The sequence below is a fragment of the Rhinichthys klamathensis genome, unplaced genomic scaffold, assembly GCF_029890125.1.
Source record: "Rhinichthys klamathensis goyatoka isolate OS25496 unplaced genomic scaffold, OSU_Roscu_1.1 h1tg000035l_1, whole genome shotgun sequence".
Taxonomy (NCBI): Eukaryota; Metazoa; Chordata; class Actinopteri; order Cypriniformes; family Leuciscidae; genus Rhinichthys; species Rhinichthys klamathensis.
This window is the reverse complement of record NW_026606583.1, coordinates 707,501-730,000: the sequence shown is the minus strand read 5'-3', so window position 1 is coordinate 730,000 and position 22,500 is coordinate 707,501. Positions and strand designations below refer to the sequence as shown.

Below are 22,500 nucleotides of genomic sequence, written 5' to 3'. Positions count from 1 at the left end.
AACACTGGAGAAGTGACACTGCTTGCTCCCGGACTCTTCCAAACCCTGCCGCTTTTGCTTTCCTTGGCCAAACTCGGCGTGCTTCAGAACCTGACGATGAAGGTCCGCACCCAACGTTTAATCTATTTATGAAAAAAAAAATGGCCAGAAAACGGCCCACGAATCGAGCCACGTCAGGGTAGCGTGGCTGAGGGGTCTAAGGCGCTGGATTTAGGCTCCAGTCTCTTCGGGGGCGTGGGTTCGAATCCCACCGCTGCCAGCAGTGATTTTAAAGAGGGCCAGACACTTTAAGAGTGCTCCGAAAAGGCGCAAAAGCGGCTGAAAATCTGCACCCTCTTGAATCAGGGACAGCAATAATGTCACTTCAAAAATGAATTTAAACATAATAATAACAAATGTCTAGTCTATAATGATGGAGTTAGCCAATTTGACTCATTGAGATTTTTTTGGTGATCTGACAGCTACCTCATGATTTTGAGTTTACCTGCGACACAGCTGGCTGCCATTTTGGAGGATGGCCCAAAGGCTTTGATTAGGTAATTCAGGTGTGTTTGATTAGAGATGGAATTGCAATCTGCAGGGAGGGGGGCCTCCAGGAGTGTAACTGCGTCCCCCCTGTATTTAGGAGGCCTTTCCACCTGTCGAGGTGCTCCTTCAAGGCACGTAGAATTTCGACGGATTTAACTGTGGAGAAGAGAGACATTAAAAGAAAAAATTGGCGAAAATGGCCCACGGAAGGTGCCCTCACAAGGTAGCGTGGCCGAGCGGTCTAAGGCACTGGATTAAGGCTCCAGTCTCTTTGGGGGCGTGGGTTCGAATCCCACCGCTGCCAAGACAGCATTTTAGAAGGCACTCGTGGCTGCTATGCCTAAGCGAAAACACTGGAGAAGTGACACTGCTTGCTCCCGGTCTCTTCCAAACCCTGCCGCTTTTGCTTTCCTTGGCCGAACTCGGCGTGCTTCAGAGCCTGACGATGAAGGTCCGCACCCAACGTTTAATCTATTTATGAAAAAAAAAATGGCCAGAAAACGGCCCACGAAACGAGCCACGTCAGGGTAGCGTGGCCGAGGGGTCTAAGGCGCTGGATTTAGGCTCTAGTCTCTTCGGGGGCGTGGGTTCGAATCCCACTGCTAACAGCAGTGATTTTAAAGAGGGCCAGACACCTTAAGTGTGCTCCGAAAAGGCGCAAAAGCGGCTGAAAATCTGCACCCTCTTGAATCAGGGACAGCAATACTGCCCTACAAAGCAAAAAGGCAGTAACTGCATTTTTGGTCAAAAATGAGTTATTATCATTTTCATGACATTCAAGGCATCCTTTGTTATGTGACAAAACATCTTATCTCAAATGTGTGTCGTTTTGGATAAAAATGGTAGTCGTTTGTACAGTAACTGCAAAAAACCCTAGTAAAACAAAGCAAGAGTACAGTAACATCCATTACTGTATTCTTGTTATGTTTTACCTAACAAAAAATAACAGTGTTTCTGCGCAGTGTAGTTACTGTTGCCATGGTGAACACACAGCTGATTTTTGGGCATCCTCGCGGGACGTTTTTAACATTTGAGATTTCACCCTTCCAACTTCCCCTAATTGTTCCCCTACCAAACTACCCCCCTCCCCTGAAAGAATGAAAAAAACATATATTCCAGAAAGAAAGAAAAAAGGTGCAAGAGCTCCATGTAGTAACTTTAGCGGTTAGGCTACTATGATTTTCGCGATATAGCATTTCAGGACACTTGAAATTAAATCGTGATAGACGTCTGTGTGAATATTAAACCGCAATAATAGTACTATTTAAATACAAATCCTACATGTTCTGTGAATAAATGGTGCAGTCGACGCGCAGTTTCATTTAACACACGCGCGCGCTGAAGCACATGTGACGCTCAAGCTGTTTTTTGCCTATATGAGGACACGACTGCATGAACTTACTCTCCAGACTCTAGATCCGCTCTTAAAGTCACTTTGTGAGCATTTAACCGCTTCATTTGAGAAAAACTATCGTCATGTCATAAACACAGAAACTCAAAGGTCTTCACGGCAACCCGTCAAAATAAAAGTTCGGTTTAACTTGACAGAAATATATTACTGTTGTACAGTAGAATTTAGAAACGTCTCAATGCAATAATAAAACTAACACTAATACAAATAAATTAAGATTAAAACATAATTTTTATTCAATGTTTTAATTTTAACAGTAAAGCTCATTGTGCAGCATGTTGTTTGACCAAAAATGTCTGTTTAATTTCATATGATTAAAAGAAATGTAATTAATAATATATTAGAATTTTAATATATTTTATTTTTAATATTCATAGAATATTTTTAAAATATTGTATAAGTTTAATAATAGTTTATAATAAAAGTTTCATGATTTCAATTAATTAGACATGATTTTTGATTACTAAAAATTTACACCACGTATCCGTAACACACCCGCTCCGCAACACTTGTTTCGCAACACAAAAATGTTGAAAAAAAATGTTGTCCAAATGGTTCCAATTATTTCAAATACAGTGTATCTAATACACCCAGAGCCCAAGTTGTGGCAAAATAGTTTTTGGAGAATCTGTAGTTACTGCCTTTTTCCTTGGTATGGTGCCACGTTTTTGGTAAGTAATACAAAGCAAGAATACATTAACTGCAAAATAGGGGTAAAATATCAAATTAAATATGAGGATTGATATGTACAAAGAATAAGCTAATATAAAGTAACAAAACAGCCACATGTCCAATAATCTACCTACAACTACTTAGGCTGGATGACAGGATAACTTTAAAGTCATTTTTCTCTGTTCTGCACTCTGCGTAGTTACTGCCTTTTTGCTTTGTAGGGCAGAATAATGTCACTTCAAAAATGAATTTAAACATAATAATAACAAATGTCTAGTCTATAATGATGGAGTTAGCCAATTTGACTCATTGAGATTTTTTTGGTGATCTGACAGCTACCTCATGATTTTGAGTTTAACTGCGACACAGCTGGCTGCCATTTTGGAGGATGGCCCAAAGGCTTTGATTAGGTAATTCAGGTGTGTTTGATTAGAGATGGAATTGCAATCTGCAGGGAGGGGGGCCTCCAGGAGTGTAACTGGGTCCCCCCTGTATTTAGGAGGCCTTTCCACCTGTCGAGGTGCTCCTTCAAGGCACGTAGAATTTCGACGAATTTAACTGTGGAAAAGTCCCACCGCTGCCAAGACAGCATTTTAGAAGGCACTCGTGGCTGCTATGCCTAAGCGAAAACACTGGAGAAGTGACACTGCTTGCTCGCGGACTCTTCCAAACCCTGCCGCTTTTGCTTTCCTTGGCCAAACTCGGCGTGCTTCAGAGCCTGACGATGAAGGTCCGCACCCAACGTTTAATCTATTCATGAAAAAAAAATGGCCAGAAAACGGCCCACGAATCGAGCCACGTCAGGGTAGCGTGGCCGAGGGGTCTAAGGTGCTGGATTTAGGCTTCAGTCTCTTCGGGGGCGTGGGTTCGAATCCCACCGCTGCCAGCAGTGATTTTAAAGAGGTCCAGACACCTTAAGTGTGCTCCGAAAAGGCGCAAAAGCGGCTGAAAATCTGCACCCTCTTGAATCAGGGACAGCAATAATGTCACTTCAAAAATGAATTTAAACATAATAATAACAAATGTCTAGTCTATAATGATGGAGTTAGCCAATTTGACTCATTGAGATTTTTTTGGTGATCTGACAGCTACCTCATGATTTTGAGTTTAACTGCGACACAGCTGGCTGCCATTTTGGAGGATGGCCCAAAGGCTTTGATTAGGTAATTCAGGTGTGTTTGATTAGAGATTTAATTGCAATCTGCAGGGAGGGGGGCCTCCAGGAGTGTGACTGCGTCCCCCCTGTATTTAGGAGGCCTGTCCCTCTGTCGAGGTGCTCCTTCAAGGCACGTAGAATTTCGACGAATTTAACTGTGGAGAAGTCCCACCGCTGCCAAGACAGCATTTTAGAAGGCACTCGTGGCTGCTATGCCTAAGCGAAAACACTGGAGAAGTGACACTGCTTGCTCGCGGACTCTTCCAAACCCTGCCGCTTTTGCTTTCCTTGGCCAAACTCGGCGTGCTTCAGAGCCTGACGATGAAGGTCCGCACCCAACGTTTAATCTATTTATGAAAAAAAAATGGCCAGAAAACGGCCCACGAATCAAGCCACGTCAGGGTATCGTGGCCGAGGGGTCTAAGGTGCTGTATTTAGGCTTCAGTCTCTTCGGGGGCGTGGGTTCGAATCCCACCGCTGCCAGCAGTGATTTTAAAGAGGTCCAGACACCTTAAGTGTGCTCTGAAAAGGCGCAAAAGCGGCTGAAAATCTGCACCCTCTTGAATCAGGGACAGCAATAATGTCACTTCAAAAATGAATTTAAACATAATAATAACAAATGTCTAGTCTATAATGATGGAGTTAGCCAATTTGACTCATTTAGATTTTTTTGGTGATCTGACAGCTACCTCATGATTTTGAGTTTAACTGCGACACAGCTGGCTGCCATTTTGGAGGATGGCCCAAAGGCTTTGATTAGGTAATTCAGGTGTGTTTGATTAGAGATGGAATTGCAATCTGCAGGGAGGGGGGCCTCCAGGAGTGTAACTGCGTCCCCCCTTTATTTAGGAGGCCTTTCCACCTGTCGAGGTGCTCCTTCAATTCACGTAGAATTTCGACGGATTTAACTGTGGAGAAGAGAGACATTAAAAGAAAGAATTGGCGAAAATGGCCCACGGAAGGTGCCCTCACAAGGTAGCGTGGCCGAGCGGTCTAAGGCGCTGGATTAAGGCTCCAGTCTCTCCGGGGGCGTGGGTTCGAATCCCACCGCTGCCAAGACAGCATTTTAGAAGGCACTCGTGGCTGCTATGCCTAAGCGAAAACACTGGAGAAGTGACACTGCTTGCTCCCGGTCTCTTCCAAACCCTGCCGCTTTTGCTTTCCTTGGCCAAACTCGGCGTGCTTCAGAACCTGACGATGAAGGTCCGCACCCAACGTTTAATCTATTTATGAAAAAAAAAATGGCCAGAAAACGGCCCACGAATCGAGCCACGTCAGGGTAGCGTGGCCGAGGGGTCTAAGGCGCTGGATTTAGGCTCCAGTCTCTTCGGGGGCGTGGGTTCGAATCCCACCGCTGCCAGCAGTGATTTTAAAGAGGGCCAGACACTTTAAGAGTGCTCCGAAAAGGCGCAAAAGCCGCTGAAAATCTGCACCCTCTTGAATCAGGGACAGCAATAATGTCACTTCAAAAATGAATTTAAACATAATAATAACAAATGTCTAGTCTATAATGATGGAGTTAGCCAATTTGACTCATTGAGATTTTTTTGGTGATCTGACAGCTACCTCATGATTTTGAGTTTAACTGCGACACAGCTGGCTGCCATTTTGGAGGATGGCCCAAAGGCTTTGATTAGGTAATTCAGGTGTGTTTGATTAGAGATGGAATTGCAATCTGCAGGGAGGGGGGCCTCCAGGAGTGTAACTGCATCCCCCCTTTATTTAGGAGGCCTTTCCACCTGTCGAGGTGCTCCTTCAAGGCACGTAGAATTTCGACGGATTTAACTGTGGAGAAGAGAGACATTAAAAGAAAAAATTGGCGAAAATGGCCCACGGAAGGTGCCCTCACAAGGTAGCGTAGCCGAGCGGTCTAAGGCGCTGGGTCTAAGGCGCAAAAGCGGTTGAAAATCTGCACCCTCTTGAATCAGGGACAGCAATAATGTCACTTCAAAAATGAATTTAAACATAATAATAACAAATGTCTAGTCTATAATGATGGAGTTAGCCAATTTGACTCATTTAGATTTTTTTGGTGATCTGACAGCTACCTCATGATTTTGAGTTTAACTGCGACACAGCTGGCTGCCATTTTGGAGGATGGCCCAAAGGCTTTGATTAGGTAATTCAGGTGTGTTTGATTAGAGATGGAATTGCAATCTGCAGGGAGGGGGCCTCCAGGAGTGTAACTGCGTCCCCCCTGTATTTAGGAGGCCTTTTCACCTGTCGAGGTGCTCCTTCAAGGCACGTAGAATTTCGACGGATTTAACTGTGGAGAAGAGAGACATTAAAAGAAAAAATTGGCGAAAATGGCCCACGGAAGGTGCCCTCACAAGGTAGCGTGGCCGAGCGGTCTAAGGCGCTGGATTAAGGCTCCAGTCTCTTCGGGGGCGTGGGCTCGAATCCCACCGCTGCCAAGACAGCATTTTAGAAGGCACTCGTGGCTGCCATGCCTAAGCGAAAACACTGGAGAAGTGACACTGCTTGCTCCCGGTCTCTTCCAAACCCTGCCGCTTTTGCTTTCCTTGGCCGAACTCGGCGTGCTTCAGAGCCTGACGATGAAGGTACGCACCCAACGTTTAATCTATTTATGAAAAAAAAAATGGCCAGAAAACGGCCCACGAAATAAGCCTCGTCAGGGTAGCGTGGCCGAGGGGTCTAAGGCGCTGGATTTAGGCTCCAGTCTCTTCGGGAGCGTGGGTTCGAATCCCACTGCTGCCAGCAGTGATTTTAAAGAGGGCCAGACACCTTAAGAGTGCACCGAAAAGGCGCAAAAGCGGCTGATAATCTGCACCCTCTTGAATCAGGGACAGCAATAATGTCACTTCAAAAATGAATTTAAACATAATAATAACAAATGTCTAGTCTATAATGATGGAGTTAGCCAATTTGACTCATTGAGATTTTTTTGGTGATCTGACAGCTACCTCATGATTTTGAGTTTAACTGCGACACAGCTGGCTGCCATTTTGGAGGATGGCCCAAAGGCTTTGATTAGGTAATTCAGGTGTGTTTGATTAGAGATGGAATTGCAATCTGCAGGGAGGGGGGCCTCCAGGAGTGTAACTGCGTCCCCCCTGTATTTAGGAGGCCTTTCCACCTGTCGAGGTGCACCTTCAAGGCACGTAGAATTTCGACGAATTTAACTGTGGAGAAGTCCCACCGCTGCCAAGACAGCATTTTAGAAGGCACTCGTGGCTGCTATGCCTAAGCGAAAACACTGGAGAAGTGACACTGCTTGCTCGCGGACTCTTCCAAACCCTGCCGCTTTTGCTTTCCTTGGCCAAACTCGGCGTGCTTCAGAGCCTGACGATGAAGGTCCGCACCCAACGTTTAATCTATTTATGTAAAAAAAATGGCCAGAAAACGGCCCACGAATCGAGCCACGTCAGGGTAGCGTGGCCGAGGGGTCTAAGGCGCTGGATTTAGGCTCCAGTCTCTTCGGGGGCGTGGGTTCGAATCCCACCGCTGCCAGCAGTGATTTTAAAGAGGGCCATACACTTTAAGAGTGCTCCGAAAAGGCGCAAAAGCGGCTGAAAATCTGCACCCTCTTGAATCAGGGACAGCAATAATGTCACTTCAAAAATGAATTTAAACATAATAATAACAAATGTCTAGTCTATAATGATGGAGTTAGCCAATTTGACTCATTGAGATTTTTTTGGTGATCTGACAGCTACCTCATGATTTTGAGTTTAACTGCGACACAGCTGGCTGCCATTTTGGAGGATGGCCCAAAGGCTTTGATTAGGTAATTCAGGTGTGTTTGATTAGAGATGGAATTGCAATCTGCAGGGAGGGGGGCCTCCAGGAGTGTAACTGCATCCCCCCTTTATTTAGGAGGCCTTTCCACCTGTCGAGGTGCTGCTTCAAGGCACGTAGAATTTCGACGGATTTAACTGTGGAGAAGAGAGACATTAAAAGAAAAAAATTGGCGAAAATGGCCCACGGAAGGTGCCCTCACAAGGTAGCGTAGCCGAGCGGTCTAAGGCGCTGGGTCTAAGGCGCAAAAGCGGTTGAAAATCTGCACCCTCTTGAATCAGGGACAGCAATAATGTCACTTCAAAAATGAATTTAAACATAATAATAACAGATGTCTAGTCTATAATGATGGAGTTAGCCAATTTGACTCATTTAGATTTTTTTGGTGATCTGACAGCTACCTCATGATTTTGAGTTTAACTGCGACACAGCTGGCTGCCATTTTGGAGGATGGCCCAAAGGCTTTGATTAGGTAATTCAGGTGTGTTTGATTAGAGATGGAATTGCAATCTGCAGGGAGGGGGCCTCCAGGAGTGTAACTGCGTCCCCCCTGTATTTAGGAGGCCTTTTCACCTGTCGAGGTGCTCCTTCAAGGCACGTAGAATTTCGACGGATTTAACTGTGGAGAAGAGAGACATTAAAAGAAAAAATTGGCGAAAATGGCCCACGGAAGGTGCCCTCACAAGGTAGCGTGGCCGAGCGGTCTAAGGCGCTGGATTAAGGCTCCAGTCTCTTCGGGGGCGTGGGTTCGAATCCCACCGCTGCCAAGACAGCATTTTAGAAGGCACTCGTGGCTGCCATGCCTAAGCGAAAACACTGGAGAAGTGACACTGCTTGCTCCCGGTCTCTTCCAAACCCTGCCGCTTTTGCTTTCCTTGGCCGAACTCGGCGTGCTTCAGAGCCTGACGATGAAGGTACGCACCCAACGTTTAATCTATTTATGAAAAAAAAAATGGCCAGAAAACGGCCCACGAAATAAGCCTCGTCAGGGTAGCGTGGCCGAGGGGTCTAAGGCGCTGGATTTAGGCTCCAGTCTCTTCGGGGGCGTGGGTTCGAATCCCACTGCTGCCAGCAGTGATTTTAAAGAGGGCCAGACACCTTAAGAGTGCTCCGAAAAGGCGCAAAAGCGGCTGATAATCTGCACCCTCTTGAATCAGGGACAGCAATAATGTCACTTCAAAAATGAATTTAAACATAATAATAACAAATGTCTAGTCTATAATGATGGAGTTAGCCAATTTGACTCATTGAGATTTTTTTGGTGATCTGACAGCTACCTCATGATTTTGAGTTTAACTGCGACACAGCTGGCTGCCATTTTGGAGGATGGCCCAAAGGCTTTGATTAGGTAATTCAGGTGTGTTTGATTAGAGATGGAATTGCAATCTGCAGGGAGGGGGGCCTCCAGGAGTGTAACTGCGTCCCCCCTGTATTTAGGAGGCCTTTCCACCTGTCGAGGTGCTCCTTCAAGGCACGTAGAATTTCGACGAATTTAACTGTGGAGAAGTCCCACCGCTGCCAAGACAGCATTTTAGAAGGCACTCGTGGCTGCTATGCCTAAGCGAAAACACTGGAGAAGTGACACTGCTTGCTCGCGGACTCTTCCAAACCCTGCCGCTTTTGCTTTCCTTGGCCAAACTCGGCGTGCTTCAGAGCCTGACGATGAAGGTCCGCACCCAACGTTTAATCTATTTATGTAAAAAAAATGGCCAGAAAACGGCCCACGAATCGAGCCACGTCAGGGTAGCGTGGCCGAGGGGTCTAAGGTGCTGGATTTAGGCTTCAGTCTCTTCGGGGGCGTGGGTTCGAATCCCACCGCTGCCAGCAGTGATTTTAAAGAGGTCCAGACACCTTAAGTGTGCTCCGAAAAGGCGCAAAAGCGGCTGAAAATCTGCACCCTCTTGAATCAGGGACAGCAATAATGTCACTTCAAAAATGAATTTAAACATAATAATAACAAATGTCTAGTCTATAATGATGGAGTTAGCCAATTTGACTCATTGAGATTTTTTTGGTGATCTGACAGCTACCTCATGATTTTGAGTTTAACTGCGACACAGCTGGCTGCCATTTTGGAGGATGGCCCAAAGGCTTTGATTAGGTAATTCAGGTGTGTTTGATTAGAGATGGAATTGCAATCTGAAGGGAGGGGGGCCTCCAGGAGTGTAACTGCGTCCCCCCTGTATTTAGGAGGCCTTTCCACGTGTCGAGGTGCTCCTTCAAGGCACGTAGAATTTCGACGGATTTAACTGTGGAGAAGAGAGACATTAAAAGAAAAAATTGGCGAAAATGGCCCACGGAAGGTGCCCTCACAAGGCAGCGTGGCCGAGCGGTCTAAGGCGCTGGATTAAGGCTCCAGTCTCTCCGGGGCCGTGGGTTAGAATCCCACCGCTGCCAAGACAGCATTTTAGAAGGCACTCGTGGCTGCTATGCCTAAGCGAAAACACTGGAGAAGTGACACTGCTTGCTCCCGGACTCTTCCAAACCCTGCCGCTTTTGCTTTCCTTGGCCAAACTCGGCGTGCTTCAGAACCTGACGATGAAGGTCCGCACCCAACGTTTAATCTATTTATGAAAAAAAAAATGGCCAGAAAACGGCCCACGAATCGAGCCACGTCAGGGTAGCGTGGCCGAGGGGTCTAAGGCGCTGGATTTAGGCTCCAGTCTCTTCGGGGGCGTGGGTTCGAATCCCACCGCTGCCAGCAGTGATTTTAAAGAGGGCCAGACACTTTAAGAGTGCTCCGAAAAGGCGCAAAAGCGGCTGAAAATCTGCACCCTCTTGAATCAGGGACAGCAATAATGTCACTTCAAAAATGAATTTAAACATAATAATAACAAATGTCTAGTCTATAATGATGGAGTTAGCCAATTTGACTCATTGAGATTTTTTTGGTGATCTGACAGCTACCTCATGATTTTGAGTTTAACTGCGACACAGCTGGCTGCCATTTTGGAGGATGGCCCAAAGGCTTTGATTAGGTAATTCAGGTGTGTTTGATTAGAGATGGAATTGCAATCTGCAGGGAGGGGGGCCTCCAGGAGTGTAACTGCATCCCCCCTTTATTTAGGAGGCCTTTCCACCTGTCGAGGTGCTCCTTCAAGGCACGTAGAATTTCGACGGATTTAACTGTGGAGAAGAGAGACATTAAAAGAAAAAATTGGCGAAAATGGCCCACGGAAGGTGCCCTCACAAGGTAGCGTAGCCGAGCGGTCTAAGGCGCTGGGTCTAAGGCGCAAAAGCGGTTGAAAATCTGCACCCTCTTGAATCAGGGACAGCAATAATGTCACTTCAAAAATGAATTTAAACATAATAATAACAAATGTCTAGTCTATAATGATGGAGTTAGCCAATTTGACTCATTTAGATTTTTTTGGTGATCTGACAGCTACCTCATGATTTTGAGTTTAACTGCGACACAGCTGGCTGCCATTTTGGAGGATGGCCCAAAGGCTTTGATTAGGTAATTCAGGTGTGTTTGATTAGAGATGGAATTGCAATCTGCAGGGAGGGGGCCTCCAGGAGTGTAACTGCGTCCCCCCTGTATTTAGGAGGCCTTTTCACCTGTCGAGGTGCTCCTTCAAGGCACGTAGAATTTCGACGGATTTAACTGTGGAGAAGAGAGACATTAAAAGAAAAAATTGGCGAAAATGGCCCACGGAAGGTGCCCTCACAAGGTAGCGTGGCCGAGCGGTCTAAGGCGCTGGATTAAGGCTCCAGTCTCTTCGGGGGCGTGGGCTCGAATCCCACCGCTGCCAAGACAGCATTTTAGAAGGCACTCGTGGCTGCCATGCCTAAGCGAAAACACTGGAGAAGTGACACTGCTTGCTCCCGGTCTCTTCCAAACCCTGCCGCTTTTGCTTTCCTTGGCCGAACTCGGCGTGCTTCAGAGCCTGACGATGAAGGTACGCACCCAACGTTTAATCTATTTATGAAAAAAAAAATGGCCAGAAAACGGCCCACGAAATAAGCCTCGTCAGGGTAGCATGGCCGAGGGGTCTAAGGCGCTGGATTTAGGCTCCAGTCTCTTCGGGGGCGTGGGTTCGAATCGCACTGCTGCCAGCAGTGATTTTAAAGAGGGCCAGACACCTTAAGAGTGCTCCGAAAAGGCGCAAAAGCGGCTGATAATCTGCACCCTCTTGAATCAGGGACAGCAATAATGTCACTTCAAAAATGAATTTAAACATAATAATAACAAATGTCTAGTCTATAATGATGGAGTTAGCCAATTTGACTCATTGAGATTTTTTTGGTGATCTGACAGCTACCTCATGATTTTGAGTTTAACTGCGACACAGCTGGCTGCCATTTTGGAGGATGGCCCAAAGGCTTTGATTAGGTAATTCAGGTGTGTTTGATTAGAGATGGAATTGCAATCTGCAGGGAGGGGGGCCTCCAGGAGTGTAACTGCGTCCCCCCTGTATTTAGGAGGCCTTTCCACCTGTCGAGGTGCTCCTTCAAGGCACGTAGAATTTCGACGAATTTAACTGTGGAGAAGTCCCACCGCTGCCAAGACAGCATTTTAGAAGGCACTCGTGGCTGCTATGCCTAAGCGAAAACACTGGAGAAGTGACACTGCTTTCTCGCGGACTCTTCCAAACCCTGCCGCTTTTGCTTTCCTTGGCCAAACTCGGCGTGCTTCAGAGCCTGACGATGAAGGTCCGCACCCAACGTTTAATCTATTCATGAAAAAAAAATGGCCAGAAAACGGCCCACCGATCGAGCCACGTCAGGGTAGCGTGGCCGAGGGGTCTAAGGTGCTGGATTTAGGCTTCAGTCTCTTCGGGGGCGTGGGTTCGAATCCCACCGCTGCCAGCAGTGATTTTAAAGAGGTCCAGACACCTTAAGTGTGCTCCGAAAAGGCGCAAAAGCGGCTGAAAATCTGCACCCTCTTGAATCAGGGACAGCAATAATGTCACTTCAAAAATGAATTTAAACATAATAATAACAAATGTCTAGTCTATAATGATGGAGTTAGCCAATTTGACTCATTGAGATTTTTTTGGTGATCTGACAGCTACCTCATGATTTTGAGTTTACCTGCGACACAGCTGGCTGCCATTTTGGAGGATGGCCCAAAGGCTTTGATTAGGTAATTCAGGTGTGTTTGATTAGAGATGGAATTGCAATCTGCAGGGAGGGGGGCCTCCAGGAGTGTAACTGCGTCCCCCCTGTATTTAGGAGGCCTTTCCACCTGTCGAGGTGCTCCTTCAAGGCACGTAGAATTTCGACGGATTTAACTGTGGAGAAGAGAGACATTAAAAGAAAAAATTGCCGAAAATGGCCCACGGAAGGTGCCCTCACAAGGTAGCGTGGCCGAGCGGTCTAAGGCGCTGGATTAAGGCTCCAGTCTCTTCGGGGGCGTGGGTTCGAATCCCACCGCTGCCAAGACAGCATTTTAGAAGGCACTCGTGGCTGCTATGCCTAAGCGAAAACACTGGAGAAGTGACACTGCTTGCTCCCGGCCTCTTCCAAACCCTGCCGCTTTTGCTTTCCTTGGCCGAACTCGGCGTGCTTCAGAGCCTGACGATGAAGGTCCGCACCCAACGTTTAATCTATTTATGAAAAAAAAAATGGCCAGAAAACGGCCCACGAAACGAGCCACGTCAGGGTAGCGTGGCCGAGGGGTCTAAGGCGCTGGATTTAGGCTCTAGTCTCTTCGGGGGCGTGGGTTCGAATCCCACTGCTAACAGCAGTGATTTTAAAGAGGGCCAGACACCTTAAGTGTGCTCCGAAAAGGCGCAAAAGCAGCTGAAAATCTGCACCCTCTTGAATCAGGGACAGCAATACTGCCCTACAAAGCAAAAAGGCAGTAACTGCATTTTTGGTCAAAAATGAGTTATTATCATTTTCATGACATTCAAGGCATCCTTTGTTATGTGACAAAACATCTTATCTCAAATGTGTGTCGTTTTGGATAAAAATGGTAGTCGTTTGTACAGTAACTGCAAAAAACCCTAGTAAAACAAAGCAAGAGTACAGTAACATCCATTACTGTATTCTTGTTATGTTTCACCTAACAAAAAATAACAGTGTTTCTGCGCAGTGTAGTTACTGTTGCCATGGTGAACACACAGCTGATTTTTGGGCATCCTCGCGGGACGTTTTTAACATTTGAGATTTCACCCTTCCAACTTCCCCTAATTGTTCCCCTACCAAACTACCCCCTCCCCTGAAAGAATGAAAAAAATATATATTCCAAAAAAGGAAGAAAAAAGGTGCAAGAGCTCCATGTAGTAACTTTAGCGGTTAGGCTACTATGATTTTCGCGAGATAGCATTTCAGGACACTTGAAATTAAATCGTGATAGACGTCTGTGTGAATATTAAACCGCAATAATAGTACTATTTAAATACAAATCCTACATGTTCTGTGAATAAATGGTGCAGTCGACGCGCAGTTTCATTTAACACACGCGCGCGCTGAAGCACATGTGACGCTCAAGCTGTTTTTTGCCTATATGAGGACACGACTGCATGAACTTACTCTCCAGACTCTAGATCCGCTCTTAAAGTCACTTTGTGAGCATTTAACCGCTTCATTTGAGAAAAACTATCGTCATGTCATAAACACAGAAACTCAAAGGTCTTCACGGCAACCCGTCAAAATAAAAGTTCGGTTTAACTTGACAGAAATATATTACTGTTGTACAGTAGAATTTAGAAACGTCTCAATGCAATAATAAAACTAACACTAATACAAATAAATTAAGATTAAAACATAATTTTTATTCAATGTTTTAATTTTAACAGTAAAGCTCATTGTGCAGCATGTTGTTTGACCAAAAATGTCTGTTTAATTTCATATGATTAAAAGAAATGTAATTAATAATATATTAGAATTTTAATATATTTTATTTTTAATATTCATAGAATATTTTTAAAATATTGTATAAGTTTAATAATAGTTTATAATAAAAGTTTCATGATTTCAATTAATTAGACATGATTTTTGATTACTAAAAATTTACACCACGTATCCGTAACACACCCGCTCCGCAACACTTGTTTCGCAACACAAAAATGTTGAAAAAAAATGTTGTCCAAATGGTTCCAATTATTTCAAATACAGTGTATCTAATACACCCAGAGCCCAAGTTGTGGCAAAATAGTTTTTGGAGAATCTGTAGTTACTGCCTTTTTCCTTGGTATGGTGCCACGTTTTTGGTAAGTAATACAAAGCAAGAATACATTAACTGCAAAATAGGGGTAAAATATCAAATTAAATATGAGGATTGATATGTACAAAGAATAAGCTAATATAAAGTAACAAAACAGCCACATGTCCAATAATCTACCTACAACTACTTAGGCTGGATGACAGGATAACTTTAAAGTCATTTTTCTCTGTTCTGCACTCTGCGTAGTTACTGCCTTTTTGCTTTGTAGGGCAGAATAATGTCACTTCAAAAATGAATTTAAACATAATAATAACAAATGTCTAGTCTATAATGATGGAGTTAGCCAATTTGACTCATTGAGATTTTTTTGGTGATCTGACAGCTACCTCATGATTTTGAGTTTAACTGCGACACAGCTGGCTGCCATTTTGGAGGATGGCCCAAAGGCTTTGATTAGGTAATTCAGGTGTGTTTGATTAGAGATGGAATTGCAATCTGCAGGGAGGGGGGCCTCCAGGAGTGTAACTGGGTCCCCCCTGTATTTAGGAGGCCTTTCCACCTGTCGAGGTGCTCCTTCAAGGCACGTAGAATTTCGACGAATTTAACTGTGGAAAAGTCCCACCGCTGCCAAGACAGCATTTTAGAAGGCACTCGTGGCTGCTATGCCTAAGCGAAAACACTGGAGAAGTGACACTGCTTGCTCGCGGACTCTTCCAAACCCTGCCGCTTTTGCTTTCCTTGGCCAAACTCGGCGTGCTTCAGAGCCTGACGATGAAGGTCCGCACCCAACGTTTAATCTATTCATGAAAAAAAAATCGCCAGAAAACGGCCCACGAATCGAGCCACGTCAGGGTAGCGTGGCCGAGGGGTCTAAGGTGCTGGATTTAGGCTTCAGTCTCTTCGGGGGCGTGGGTTCGAATCCCACCGCTGCCAGCAGTGATTTTAAAGAGGTCCAGACACCTTAAGTGTGCTCCGAAAAGGCGCAAAAGCGGCTGAAAATCTGCACCCTCTTGAATCAGGGACAGCAATAATGTCACTTCAAAAATGAATTTAAACATAATAATAACAAATGTCTAGTCTATAATGATGGAGTTAGCCAATTTGACTCATTGAGATTTTTTTGGTGATCTGACAGCTACCTCATGATTTTGAGTTTAACTGCGACACAGCTGGCTGCCATTTTGGAGGATGGCCCAAAGGCTTTGATTAGGTAATTCAGGTGTGTTTGATTAGAGATTGAATTGCAATCTGCAGGGAGGGGGGCCTCCAGGAGTGTGACTGCGTCCCCCCTGTATTTAGGAGGCCTGTCCCTCTGTCGAGGTGCTCCTTCAAGGCACGTAGAATTTCGACGAATTTAACTGTGGAGAAGTCCCACCGCTGCCAAGACAGCATTTTAGAAGGCACTCGTGGCTGCTATGCCTAAGCGAAAACACTGGAGAAGTGACACTGCTTGCTCGCGGACTCTTCCAAACCCTGCCGCTTTTGCTTTCCTTGGCCAAACTCGGCGTGCTTCAGAGCCTGACGATGAAGGTCCGCACCCAACGTTTAATCTATTTATGAAAAAAAAATGGCCAGAAAACGGCCCACGAATCAAGCCACGTCAGGGTATCGTGGCCGAGGGGTCTAAGGTGCTGTATTTAGGCTTCAGTCTCTTCGGGGGCGTGGGTTCGAATCCCACCGCTGCCAGCAGTGATTTTAAAGAGGTCCAGACACCTTAAGTGTGCTCTGAAAAGGCGCAAAAGCGGCTGAAAATCTGCACCCTCTTGAATCAGGGACAGCAATAATGTCACTTCAAAAATGAATTTAAACATAATAATAACAAATGTCTAGTCTATAATGATGGAGTTAGCCAATTTGACTCATTGAGATTTTTTTGGTGATCTGACAGCTACCTCATGATTTTGAGTTTAACTGCGACACAGCTGGCTGCCTTTTTGGAGGATGGCCCAAAGGCTTTGATTAGGTAATTCAGGTGTGTTTGATTAGAGATGGAATTGCAATCTGCAGGGAGGGGGGCCTCCAGGAGTGTAACTGCGTCCCCCCTGTATTTAGGAGGCCTTTCCACCTGTCGAGGTGCTCCTTCAAGGCACATAGAATTTCGACGAATTTAACTGTGGAGAAGTCCCACCGCTGCCAAGACAGCATTTTAGAAGGCACTCGTGGCTGCTATGCCTAAGCGAAAACACTGGAGAAGTGACACTGCTTGCTCGCGGACTCTTCCAAACCCTGCCGCTTTTGCTTTCCTTGGCCAAACTCGGCGTGCTTCAGAGCCTGACGATGAAGGTCCGCACCCAACGTTTAATCTATTTATGAAAAAAAAATGGCCAGAAAACGGCCCACGAATCGAGCCACGTCAGGGTAGCGTGGCCGAGGGGCCTAAGGTGCTGGATTTAGACTTCAGTCTCTTCGGGGGCGAGGGTTCGAATCCCACCGCTGCCAGCAGTGATTTTAAAGAGGTCCAGACACCTTAAGTGTGCTCCGAAAAGGCGCAAAAGCGGCTGAAAATCTGCACCCTCTTGAATCAGGGACAGCAATAATGTCACTTCAAAAATGAATTTAAACATAATAATAACAAATGTCTAGTCTATAATGATGGAGTTAGCCAATTTGACTCATTTAGATTTTTTTTGGTGATCTGACAGCTACCTCATGATTTTGAGTTTAACTGCGACACAGCTGGCTGCCATTTTGGAGGATGGCCCAAAGGCTTTGATTAGGTAATTCAGGTGTGTTTGATTAGAGATGGAATTGCAATCTGCAGGGAGGGGGGCCTCCAGGAGTGTAACTGCGTCCCCCCTGTATTTAGGAGGCCTTTCCACCTGTCGAGGTGCTCCTTCAAGGCACGTAGAATTTCGACGGATTTAACTGTGGAGAAGAGAGACATTAAAAGAAAAAATTGGCGAAAATGGCCCACGGAAGGTGCCCTCACAAGGTAGCGTGGCCGAGCGGTCTAAGGCGCTGGATTAAGGCTCCAGTCTCTTCGGGGGCGTGGGTTCGAATCCCACCGCTGCCAAGACAGCATTTTAGAAGGCACTCGTGGCTGCTATGCCTAAGCGAAAACACTGGAGAAGTGACACTGCTTGCTCCCGGTCTCTTCCAAACCCTGCCGCTTTTGCTTTCCTTGGCCGAACTCGGCGTGCTTCAGAGCCTGACGATGAAGGTACGCATCCAACGTTTAATCTATTCATGAAAAAAAAATGGCCAGAAAACGGCCCACCGATCGAGCCACGTCAGGGTAGCGTGGCCGAGGGGTCTAAGGTGCTGGATTTAGGCTTCAGTCTCTTCGGGGGCGTGGGTTCGAATCCCACCGCTGCCAGCAGTGATTTTAAAGAGGTCCAGACACCTTAAGTGTGCTCCGAAAAGGCGCAAAAGCGGCTGAAAATCTGCACCCTCTTGAATCAGGGACAGCAATAATGTCACTTCAAAAATGAATTTAAACATAATAATAACAAATGTCTAGTCTATAATGATGGAGTTAGCCAATTTGACTCATTGAGATTTTTTTGGTGATCTGACAGCTACCTCATGATTTTGAGTTTACCTGCGACACAGCTGGCTGCCATTTTGGAGGATGGCCCAAAGGCTTTGATTAGGTAATTCAGGTGTGTTTGATTAGAGATGGAATTGCAATCTGCATGGAGGGGGGCCTCCAGGAGTGTAACTGCGTCCCCCCTGTATTTAGGAGGCCTTTCCACCTGTCGAGGTGCTCCTTCAAGGCACGTAGAATTTCGACGGATTTAACTGTGGAGAAGAGAGACATTAAAAGAAAAAATTGGCGAAAATGGCCCACGGAAGGTGCCCTCACAAGGTAGCGTGACCGAGCGGTCTAAGGCGCTGGATTAAGGCTCCAGTCTCTTCGGGGGCGTGGGTTCGAATCCCACCGCTGCCAAGACAGCATTTTAGAAGGCACTCGTGGCTGCTATGCCTAAGCGAAAACACTGGAGAAGTGACACTGCTTGCTCCCGGTCTCTTCCAAACCCTGCCGCTTTTGCTTTCCTTGGCCGAACTCGGCGTGCTTCAGAGCCTGACGATGAAGGTACGCACCCAACGTTTAATCTATTTATGAAAAAAAAAATGGCCAGAAAACGGACCACGAAATGAGCCTCGTCAGGGTAGCGTGGCCGAGGGGTCTAAGGCGCTGGATTTAGGCTCCAGTCTCTTCGGGGGCGTGGGTTCGAATCCCACTGCTGCCAGCAGTGATTTTAAAGAGGGCCAGACACCTTAAGTGTGCTCCGAAAAGGTGCAAAAGCGGCTGAAAATCTGCACCCTCTTGAATCAGGGACAGCAATAATGTCACTTCAAAAATGAATTTAAACATAATAATAACAAATGTCTAGTCTATTATGATGGAGTTAGCCAATTTGACTCATTGAGATTTTTTTGGTGATCTGACAGCTACCTCATGATTTTGAGTTTAACTGCGACACAGCTGGCTGCCATTTTGGAGGATGGCCCAAAGGCTTTGATTAGGTAATTCAGGTGTGTTTGATTAGAGATGGAATTGCAATCTGCAGGGAGGGGGGCCTCCAGGAGTGTAACTGCGTCCCCCCTGTATTTAGGAGGCCTTTCCACCTGTCGAGGTGCTCCTTCAAGGCACGTAGAATTTCGACGGATTTAACTGTGGAGAAGAGAGACATTAAAAGAAAAAATTGGCGAAAATGGCCCACGGAAGGTGCCCTCACAAGGTAGCGTGGCCGAGCGGTCTAAGGCGCTGGATTAAGGCTCCAGTCTCTTCAGGGGCGTGGGTTCGAATCCCACCGCTGCCAAGACAGCATTTTAGAAGGCACTCGTGGCTGCTATGCCTAAGCGAAAACACTGGAGAAGTGACACTGCTTGCTCCCGGTCTCTTCCAAACCCTGCCGCTTTTGCTTTCCTTGGCCGAACAAGGCGTGCTTCAGAGCCTGACGATGAAGGTCCGCACCCAACGTTTAATCTATTTATGAAAAAAAAAATGCCCAGAAAACGGCCCACGAATCGAGCCACGTCAGGGTAGCGTGGCCGAGGGGTTTAAGACGCTGGATTTAGGCTCCAGTCTCTTCGGGGGCGTGGGTCCGAATCCCACCGCTGCCAGCAGTGATTTTAAAGAGGGCCAGACACCTTAAGTGTGCTCCGAAAAGGCGCAAAAGCGGCTGAAAATCTGCACCCTCTTGAATCAGGGACAGCAATAATGTCACTTCAAAAATGAATTTAAACATAATAATAACAAATGTCTAGTCTATACTGATGGAGTTAGCCAATTTGACTCATTGAGATTTTTTTGGTGATCTGACAGCTACCTCATGATTTTGAGTTTAACTGCGACACAGCTGGCTGCCATTTTGGAGGATGGCCCAAAGGCTTTGATTAGGTAATTCAGGTGTGTTTGATTAGAGATGGAATTGCAATCTGCAGGGAGGGGGGCCTCCAGGAGTGTAACTGCGTCCCCCCTGTATTTAGGAGGCCTTTCCACCTGTCGAGGTGCTCCTTCAAGGCACGTAGAATTTCGACGGATTTAACTGTGGAGAAGAGAGACATTAAAAGAAAAAATTGGCGAAAATGGCCCACGGAAGGTGCCCTCACAAGGTAGCGTGGCCGAGCGGTCTAAGGCGCAAAAGCGGCTGAAATCTGCACCCTCTTGAATCAGGGACAGCAATAATGTCACTTCAAAAATGAATTTAAACATAATAATAACAAATGTCTAGTCTATAATGATGGAGTTAGCCAATTTGACTCATTTAGATTTTTTCGGTGATCTGACAGCTACCTCATGATTTTGAGTTTAACTGCGACACAGCTGGCTGCCATTTTGGAGGATGGCCCAAAGGCTTTGATTAGGTAATTCAGGTGTGTTTGATTAGAGATGGAATTGCAATCTGCAGGGAGGGGGCCTCCAGGAGTGTAACTGCGTCCCCCCTGTATTTAGGAGGCCTTTCCACCTGTCGAGGTGCTCCTTCAAGGCACGTAGAATTTCGACGGATTTAACTGTGGAGAAGAGAGACATTAAAAGAAAAAATTGGCGAAAATGTCCCACGGAAGGTGCCCTCACAAGGTAGCGTGGCCGAGCGGTCTAAGGCGCTGGATTAAGGCTCCAGTCTCTTCGGGGGCGTGGGTTCGAATCCCACCGCTGCCAAGACAGCATCTTAGAAGGCACTTGTGGCTGCTATTCCTAAGCGAAAACACTGGAGAAGTGACACTGCTTGCTCCCGGTCTCTTCCAAACCTTGCCGCTTTTGCTTTCCTTGGCCGAACTCGGCGTGCTTCAGAGCCTGACGATGAAGGTCCGCACCCAACGTTTAATCTATTTATGAAAAAAAAAATGCCCAGAAAACGGCCCACGAATCGAGCCACGTCAGGGTAGCGTGGCCGAGGGGTCTAAGACGCTGGATTTAGGCTCCAGTCTCTTCGGGGGCGTGGGTCCGAATCCCACCGGTGCCAGCAGTGATTTTAAAGAGGGCAAGACACCTTAAGTGTGCTCCGAAAAGGCGCAAAAGCGGCTGAAAATCTGCACCCTCTTGAATCAGGGACAGCAATAATGTCACTTCAAAAATGAATTTAAACATAATAATAACAAATGTCTAGTCTATACTGATGGAGTTAGCCAATTTGACTCATTGAGATTTTTTTGGTGATCTGACAGCTACCTCATGATTTTGAGTTTAACTGCGACACAGCTGGCTGCCATTTTGGAGGATGGCCCAAAGGCTTTGATTAGGTAATTCAGGTGTGTTTGATTAGAGATTGAATTGCAATCTGCAGGGAGGGGGGCCTCCAGGAGTGTAACTGCGTCCCCCCTGTATTTAGGAGGCCTTTCCACCTGTCGAGGTGCTCCTTCAAGGCACGTAGAATTTCGACGGATTTAACTGTGGAGAAGAGAGACATTAAAAGAAAAAAATTGGCGAAAATGGCCCACGGAAGGTGCCCTCACAAGGTAGCGTGGCCGAGCGGTCTAAGGCGCAAAAGCGGCTGAAATCTGCACCCTCTTGAATCAGGGACAGCAATAATGTCACTTCAAAAATGAATTTAAACATAATAATAACAAATGTCTAGTCTATAATGATGGAGTTAGCCAATTTGACTCATTTAGATTTTTTCGGTGATCTGACAGCTACCTCATGATTTTGAGTTTAACTGCGACACAGCTGGCTGCCATTTTGGAGGATGGCCCAAAGGCTTTGATTAGGTAATTCAGGTGTGTTTGATTAGAGATGGAATTGCAATCTGCAGGGAGGGGGCCTCCAGGAGTGTAACTGCGTCCCCCCTGTATTTAGGAGGCCTTTCCACCTGTCGAGGTGCTCCTTCAAGGCACGTAGAATTTCGACGGATTTAACTGTGGAGAAGAGAGACATTAAAAGAAAAAGTTGGCGAAAACGGCCCACGAATCGAGCCACGTCAGGGTAGAGTGGCCGAGGGGTCTAAGGCGCTGTATTAAGGCTCCAGTCTTTTCGGGGGCGTGGGTTCGAATCCCACCGCTGCCAGCAGTAATTTTAAAGAGGGCCAGACACCTTAAGAGTGCTCCGAAAAGGCGCAAAAGCGGCTGAAAATCTGCACCCTCTTGAATCAGGGACGGTAATAATGTCACTTCAAAAATGAATTTAAACATAATAATAACAAATGTCTAGTCTATAATGATGGAGTTAGCCAATTTGACTCATTGAGATTTTTTTGGTGATCTGACAGCTACCTCATGATTTTGAGTTTAACTGCGACACAGCTGGCTGCCATTTTGGAGGATGGCCCAAAGGCTTTGATTAGGTAATTCAGGTGTGTTTGATTAGAGATGGAATTGCAATCTGCAGGGAGGGGGCCTCCAGGAGTGTAACTGCGTCCCCCCTGTATTTAGGAGGCCTTTCCACCTGTCGAGGTGCTCCTTCAAGGCACG

At 46.2% G+C, this 22,500-nt stretch overlaps 15 non-coding genes across 15 annotated transcripts; all 15 read left to right on the top strand.

Moving 5' to 3' along the window:
- Positions 1 to 177: 177 nt before the first annotated feature.
- Positions 178 to 259, top strand: trnal-uag (transfer RNA leucine (anticodon UAG)). Its single transcript has one exon. It is a non-coding gene; the product is annotated as a tRNA-Leu (tRNA).
- Positions 260 to 750: 491 nt separating this feature from the next.
- trnal-aag (transfer RNA leucine (anticodon AAG)) lies at positions 751 to 832 on the top strand. The gene has a single exon. It is a non-coding gene; the product is annotated as a tRNA-Leu (tRNA).
- A 3,909-nt stretch (positions 833 to 4,741) lies between these two features.
- Positions 4,742 to 4,823, top strand: trnal-aag (transfer RNA leucine (anticodon AAG)). The gene has a single exon. It is a non-coding gene; the product is annotated as a tRNA-Leu (tRNA).
- Positions 4,824 to 5,045: 222 nt separating this feature from the next.
- On the top strand, positions 5,046 to 5,127 carry trnal-uag (transfer RNA leucine (anticodon UAG)). The gene has a single exon. It is a non-coding gene; the product is annotated as a tRNA-Leu (tRNA).
- Positions 5,128 to 6,403: 1,276 nt separating this feature from the next.
- trnal-uag (transfer RNA leucine (anticodon UAG)) lies at positions 6,404 to 6,485 on the top strand. Its single transcript has one exon. It is a non-coding gene; the product is annotated as a tRNA-Leu (tRNA).
- A 671-nt stretch (positions 6,486 to 7,156) lies between these two features.
- trnal-uag (transfer RNA leucine (anticodon UAG)) lies at positions 7,157 to 7,238 on the top strand. Its single transcript has one exon. It is a non-coding gene; the product is annotated as a tRNA-Leu (tRNA).
- Positions 7,239 to 8,211: 973 nt separating this feature from the next.
- trnal-aag (transfer RNA leucine (anticodon AAG)) lies at positions 8,212 to 8,293 on the top strand. Its single transcript has one exon. It is a non-coding gene; the product is annotated as a tRNA-Leu (tRNA).
- A 222-nt stretch (positions 8,294 to 8,515) lies between these two features.
- Positions 8,516 to 8,597, top strand: trnal-uag (transfer RNA leucine (anticodon UAG)). Its single transcript has one exon. It is a non-coding gene; the product is annotated as a tRNA-Leu (tRNA).
- Positions 8,598 to 9,841: 1,244 nt separating this feature from the next.
- On the top strand, positions 9,842 to 9,923 carry trnal-aag (transfer RNA leucine (anticodon AAG)). The gene has a single exon. It is a non-coding gene; the product is annotated as a tRNA-Leu (tRNA).
- A 222-nt stretch (positions 9,924 to 10,145) lies between these two features.
- trnal-uag (transfer RNA leucine (anticodon UAG)) lies at positions 10,146 to 10,227 on the top strand. Its single transcript has one exon. It is a non-coding gene; the product is annotated as a tRNA-Leu (tRNA).
- Positions 10,228 to 12,829: 2,602 nt separating this feature from the next.
- Positions 12,830 to 12,911, top strand: trnal-aag (transfer RNA leucine (anticodon AAG)). Its single transcript has one exon. It is a non-coding gene; the product is annotated as a tRNA-Leu (tRNA).
- A 4,663-nt stretch (positions 12,912 to 17,574) lies between these two features.
- trnal-aag (transfer RNA leucine (anticodon AAG)) lies at positions 17,575 to 17,656 on the top strand. The gene has a single exon. It is a non-coding gene; the product is annotated as a tRNA-Leu (tRNA).
- A 1,098-nt stretch (positions 17,657 to 18,754) lies between these two features.
- Positions 18,755 to 18,836, top strand: trnal-uag (transfer RNA leucine (anticodon UAG)). The gene has a single exon. It is a non-coding gene; the product is annotated as a tRNA-Leu (tRNA).
- A 491-nt stretch (positions 18,837 to 19,327) lies between these two features.
- trnal-aag (transfer RNA leucine (anticodon AAG)) lies at positions 19,328 to 19,409 on the top strand. The gene has a single exon. It is a non-coding gene; the product is annotated as a tRNA-Leu (tRNA).
- Positions 19,410 to 20,670: 1,261 nt separating this feature from the next.
- trnal-aag (transfer RNA leucine (anticodon AAG)) lies at positions 20,671 to 20,752 on the top strand. Its single transcript has one exon. It is a non-coding gene; the product is annotated as a tRNA-Leu (tRNA).
- Positions 20,753 to 22,500: the final 1,748 nt, after the last annotated feature.